Source organism: Nematolebias whitei, chromosome 14 (assembly GCF_014905685.2).
Source record: "Nematolebias whitei isolate Nwh7 chromosome 14, NemWhi1, whole genome shotgun sequence".
NCBI lineage: Eukaryota > Metazoa > Chordata > Actinopteri > Cyprinodontiformes > Rivulidae > Nematolebias > Nematolebias whitei.
In genome coordinates, this window is record NC_056511.1 from 4,552,158 (window position 1) to 4,559,001 (window position 6,844).

Here is a 6,844-nt window from a genome sequence, read left to right on the forward strand (position 1 = left end):
GCAATATTGTATGGACATCGGGGGAAGTTCCTCTGGATTGGCAGACTGGGGTGGTGGTCCCCCTATTCAAAAAGGGGGACCGTAGAGTGTGTTCCAACTACAGGGGAATCACGCTCTTAAGCCTCCATGGTAAGGTCTATTCGGGGGTTCTGGAGAGGAGGGTCCGTCGGAGAGTCGAACCTCAGATTCAGGAGGAGCAGTGCGGTTTTTGTCCTGGCCGTGGAACACTGGACCAGCTCTACACTCTCAGCAGGGTCCTGGAGGGTGCATGGGAGTTTGCCCAACCGGTCTACATGTGCTTTGTGGACTTGGAGAAGGCATTTGACCGCGTCCCTCGGGGAACCCTGTGGGGGGTACTCTGGGAGTATGGAGTACCGGGCCCTTTGATACGGGCTGTTAGGTCCCTGTATGACCGGTGTCAGAGACTGGTCCGCATTGCCGGCAGTAAGTCGGGCTTGTTCCCATTGAGAGTTGGACTCCGCCAAGGTTGCCCTTTGTCACCAATTCTGTTCATAACTTTTATGGACAAAATTTCTAGGCGCAGCCAAGGTGTTGAGGGGATCCGTTTTGGTGGCCTTAGGATTGCGTCTCTGCCTTTTTCAGTTGATACGGTCCTATTGGCTTCATCAGATCGTGATCTACAGCTTTCACTGGAGCGGTTTGCAGCCGAGTGTGACGCAGCCGGGATGAAGATCAGTTCCTCCAAATCCGAGGCCATGGTCTTGAGCCGGAAAAGGGTAGAGTGCCCTCTCCGGGTCAGGGAGGAGGTCCTACCCCAAGTGGAGGGGTTCAAGTATCTTGGGGTCTTGTTCATGAATGAGGGAAAAATGGAACGTGAGATCGATAGGCGGATAGGTGCAGCGTCTGCAGTGAAGCGGGCGCTGTACAGGTCTGTCGTGGTGAAGAGAGAGCTGAGTCAAAAGGCGAAGCTCTCAATTTACCGATCGATCTACGTTCCTACCCTCATCTATGGTCACGAGCTTTGGGTTGTGACCGAAAGAATGGGATCTCGGATACAAGCGGCCGAAATGAGTTTTCTCCACAGGGTGTCTGGGCTCTCCCTTAGAGACAGGGTGAGAAGCTCGATCATCCGGGAGGGACTCAGAGTAGAGCCGCTGCTTCTCCATGTCGAGAGGAGCCAGTTGAGGTGGCTTGGGCATCTGTTTAGGATGCCTTCTGGACGCCTCCCTGGTGAGGTGTTCTGGACATGTCCCACCGGAAGGAGGCCCAGAGGAAGACCCAGGACACGCTGGAGGGACTATGTTTCTTGGATGGCCTGGGAACACCTCGGGATTCCCCCGGAGAAGCTAGACCAAGTGGCTGGGGAGAGGGAAGTCTGGGCCTCCCTACTTAGGCTGCTACCCCCGCGACTCGACCCCGGATAAGCGGAAGAAAATGGATGGATGGATGGATGGATGGATGGATATCAAATGAATGCATAACATTTCATGAAACAGTATTTGAAACCAGTTAACACAGACTGTTCAATAAAACAGTGACTATGACTGTGGAAACTGAAAGTAAAAAATAAAAAAAAAGCTCTGTAAATCAGTTTGTAGTTTGGTTTTAAAGGCAGAGAGAGGGTTGGTGTTTCGTACAGAAGCAGGGAGCCGATTCCAGACGAGGGGTGCCTGAACACTAAAGTTTTTCGTTCTCATTCTAGTTTTAGATGTTCTTGAAACAATTAAAATATATCTGCAAATTGTTCTATGTTAGGAACAATTAGTTGATTTAACTATGCTGGAGTTAAGCTGTTCAGTGCTTTATATGTAATGTGGATTTTGTATCATATTCTGCTAGATATTGGAGACAATTGTAATTCCATCAAGGGGGATGTTTTTTTGAGTGTTCCTTTGAGTTTTTTGGAACCAGAAATGATTATATCAATTTTACCAGAGTGAATCAGGAGAAAATTTGAGGACATCCAGCTCTTTATGTCTTTGTGGTAGTCCTGGAGTTGGCAAAATCATAACAGCAGTAGGGAAGGGAACTTGCAACTAAAGCTAGAAACAAGACATATTATTGTTGATCCTACCTAGACATGAATTACCGTAAATTATATAAAGCACTGAACGGCTTAGCTCATATGCTGGTGAAGATTCTCTGTCATCCAGGACATGATAAATTCAAAAAACGTTCAATACAAATAAAGTCCAGTTGTTTTTGTAACAGAATTGTTTTTTGAACGGCTTAGCTCCAGCATAGTTGAATCAACTAATTGTTCCTAATATCCCAGCTAGAACATTAATTTGTGTATCACTTTCTGATAACGACCTAATGAAACCAAACATAAGGAGAATAGAACTGGACCTAGAGCAGAACCCTGGAGAACCAAAAGTAACTTTAAAATGCAGTGAGGGCATAGTTTTGATGTCAGAGTTTCTTTGTCATTCGCACCCCATGTGGTACATGTGGTGGAGCGAAATTTTGTGCACACAGTCCCAGTTACATCCAACAATAAAATGTAAAAGAAAAACAGTAATAAGATCTAAGATATGAACTAAGAAAAACATTAACTAAAAATATGCAGTAATAGTATAAAAACAATACACGGAACAGCTGTGTGCAAGTTTTTCTAACAAGCCCAACACTGAAACAAGGTCAGTTTTGACTAAATCAGTTTTAGTATTGTAGTATTCTCTAAAACTTGAATGAAGCTCATCACAAAGATTGATTTTAACAGTTGTTTTAAAATAAAAAATTCAAGGATTTGATATAATAAACAAAAGTTAGAAATTACTCTGTTGTTTAGAGCATTGGGATTCACAGTGAGTTTTATTTTTAACAGTTTGATTACAGCACATTTAAAAGCCTGAGGTACATCGCCACTTGCTGATGGTTAAACATCCTTAAACAATTAAGTTGGTACAAGGTCCAAAATGCACGTTAAAAAATTATAAGACGTGACCTTTGACATTAACCCAAACAAATCAATAGGAGTAAAACAATTTAAAACAGAAAATGTGTTAGAACTTTGGGTTAGAACTACAAAGTAGGTCATATCTGAATTAAAAACATGAACCAGAAGGAAATAAGAAAGTAATACATCATGGTTGTTTTAGCTCCATGTCACTGTCGCACAGAAAAATACATTGTTAAGCATCTAAAAATATAAGGTGGCACAAAAAATGATAACTTTTCAGTCATTTCAAGTCTTCACAAATTTTATGGTTTATGTATAATCTATTCTACTGCTACCGTTTTATTTATAAATCACTTTAAAACAGCTGCAGCAAAGTGCTCTACATATAAAATCAAGAACACTTAAACACGTACAAGAATAAAACATTAAGATAAAAACAATGAAAACAACCGTGCAGAGAAAATTTCAGGCTGTGTCAAAAGCCAGGGAATAAAAATGTGTATTTAAAAGAGTTTTAAAAATGGACAGTGATGGGGTTTGTCTGAGGGTAAGAGGAAGATCATTCCATAATCTTGGAGCGGCGACAGAAAAAGCTCTGTCCCCTCTGATCCTCCGTTTGGACCTCGGCACCTCCAGGAGCAGCTGATCAGCTGACCTCAGTCATCCAAGATACGGCAAAAGGTTTTTAAAAAATTGGGCTTCTATTCTGTAGTTAGACATTTCACTTCCAAAACTGCAGAGTGGTTTTATGCTTTAATTTGCATGAGATACTTGATTTATGCAAGCAAAAATCACATGCAGGTAAATTTCAGTTCTCACTCTATTTAAAAGTTGTTCCCGTCTTTGTTTGTCTGTTTCAAAAGAGATGCTTTGGTCACAAGTATGAACTAAAGAGAAAATAATCGAGTACGAGGCTTGAGACACTAAGTTTTAGAAAGCATCTATCGTTAACTAGAGGAGAAAGATACACATTACAAGCAACAGCAGGAGCGTGCTGACATCAGATGCATCACTGCTGCTTGACATTGCTGATTCTCCTACAAGGTTTGCAGGAGATTTTGTGGTTGCAGTAGTGGAAGTGGTTGCCGGTATTAAAGGATTACACGGTGTGGAGTTACAGATTGCTGGCGTGGTGATGGGACCAAGACTTTCCAGGAATGGGATGAGTTTCAAAATTTGAGCAGCTCTAAATGTGTTTGGTTTCACACAGCCTTGCACTGGATAATGTGAGGATCCGTTTGTCACTGCTGAGAAAAAATATGAGTTTAAACATCCATTTGATCAGATTTATGAATATTAGGAGCTCAATTTTTTTCATTAGTTTCTTAAAATCATATTTTTTTGTTATATTTCAAGTTATTTCATGCATATAGTATGTATAGCATGTATTATATTACCACAAGTACTATATCAGCACCAATAATACTATGTAATCTAAAAACGGAAGATGTTAGCAATACTTTTTTTTACTCGTACATTCTATACATTGTAACAGACTGTGGATATTTAGTGTGATGAACTACTTTATTAACTAAAAACTCACCGATTGCACTGAAACAAATGGTCTCATTTCCTGAACATCGTACTGTAGAATCACATTTTGAGGAGTCGGGCTCACAAACAGAACAAACTAGTTCATTAGTGTGTTGAGGGCTGGGAACTGCAGAATAAAAATAAAGGGATTTTTGTTGTTGTTTTGTTTTGTTTTTCAAGACAACAAAAAGAGAAAATAGAAATATTTTATATTAATATGTTGAAACTTACAAGGTAGAACATCTGAGTTGCAGTTGGCGGTGTCACAGCAGAAAGCTGATGCAACTGCACTTGAGAATCCCACGTTGACTGAAAAGGTGTGACTGCCCGTGCTTGGACACAGAGACGATGGTGCACAGTCCATGTGGATTCGTTCTGTTGCTGTTCCAGATATATTGGCTGCAGAGTCAAAGAGTAGGTTTGGAGTTTAGAGAAGAAAATATACAGGAGAACATCAGATGCCATGTTCAGCATTTTACAGAAAATGGTAAGAACTGAGACAGTCTGTGTCTGTCTCTAGCTTTATCTGTGGCCAGGCTGTGAAAGCTGATGAGCCGATTGCACTGATCCAAACCCATTATGTTCTCATTCAAGAAATAAAATCCCAGATCACCCAGAAACTCCTTGTCTTCCTTAAAAACATCAACACAACGCAGGGTCGAGGGGTTATTTGGACCGGCCTATTACAGTGGAGTGAAGCAGAACCTGGTTACACAGAGATAAAGTTAGAAAGGCCAGACTGAGATGGTTTGGACATGTCCAGCCGAGGGACTATGGGTACATTGATACAAGGATGTTTGAAATGCAGCTGCCAAGAAAAAGACAAAGAGGAGACATATGGATGAGGTTAGAGAGGACATGGAGGTAGTTGGTGTGAGGACAGAGGACGCAGAGGACAGAGTGAGGTGGAGGAGGATGACTCGCTGTGGCGGCCCCTGAAGAGGGAACAGCCAAAAGAAGAAGAAGTAAGAATTGGGACAAGGAGGATACCTCGAATGGAAGCTGTTATACACATGGACCCTGAGGCACATGACACTCGTGATGGTTTTGTACATCCTGGATCTGTGCAGGTGAGACACTGCAGGAATACATCTGCAATCAGGAGAAAGGCATAAAATTTACAAATGCCTGTTTTTGTAAAATTATAATAGATTTCAGTTAATCAAAGAACAAAATCTTAGGATTTCTGAGTAGAGATTTTAATTTAAATAATTTAAATAATCTGTGCAGGTGTGACACTTCAATATGCCACCAAACAACAAAAAAATAGAATAATGTGTAAAAATTGCAGTAGTTTAACAGATTAAGTTTAAAATTTTAAACAAACTATTATTGAACAATCAACTATCTCAACTTGTTCAAAAATGTTTTGACTGTTACCTTTTTGTGCAGTGGTGGTTGAAGACTCAGGAGTTGTAGATGTTCCTGATGGAGTTCTGGTTATTAATGTAATTGACTTTGTTTGTGGCGTTGTGAATGGTATTATTGGAGTTTGGGATGTTGTTGCTGGAGATTTGGATGGTATTGAAGTTTTGGATAATGATAGAGTTTTGGATTTTTTTGATGGACTTGTGGATGACGGTGGAGATTTTGGTGTTGTTGATTGAGTTTTGGATGATATTGGTGGAGTTTCGGATAATGTTGGAGTTATTGGTGGAGTTTCAGATGATATTTGGGGAGTTTTGGATGATGTTGATGGCGTTTTGGATGATGATGGAGTTATTGGTGCAGATTTGGATGCTGTTGATTGAGTTTTGGATGATATTGGTGGAGTTTCGGATGATGTTTGTGGTGTTTTGGATGTTGCTGGTGGAGTTTTGGATGATATTGTTGGAGTTTTTGATGATATTGGTGGAGTTTGGGATGTTGTTGGTGGAGTTTTGGATGATATAGGTTGAGTTTTTAATGTTAGTGGAGTTGTGGATGACATTGGTGGAATTTTGGATGATATTGGGAGAGGTTTGGATGTTGTTGGTGGAGTTTTGGATGATGTTGATGGAGTTTTGGATGATGTTGATGGAGTTTTGGATGATGTTGATGGAGTTTTGGATGATATTGATGGGGTTTTGGATGATGTTGATGGAGTTTTGGATGATGTTGATGGGGTTTTGGATGATGTTGGTGGAGTTTTGGATGATGTTGATAGAATTTGGGATGATGTTGGTGGAATTTGGGATGATGTTGATGGAGTTTTGGATGATGATGATGGGGTTTTGGATGATGTTGATGGTGTTTTGGATGATGATGATGGAGTTTTGGATGATGTTGATGGAGTTTTGGATGATGTTGGTGGAATTTGGGATGATGTTGATGGAGTTTTGGATGTTGTTGGTGGAATTTGGGATGATGTTGGTGGAGTTTTGGATGATGGTGGAATTTGGGATGATGTTTGTGGAGTTTTGGATGATGATGATGGAGTTTTGGCTGTTGTTGTTGGAATTTGGGATG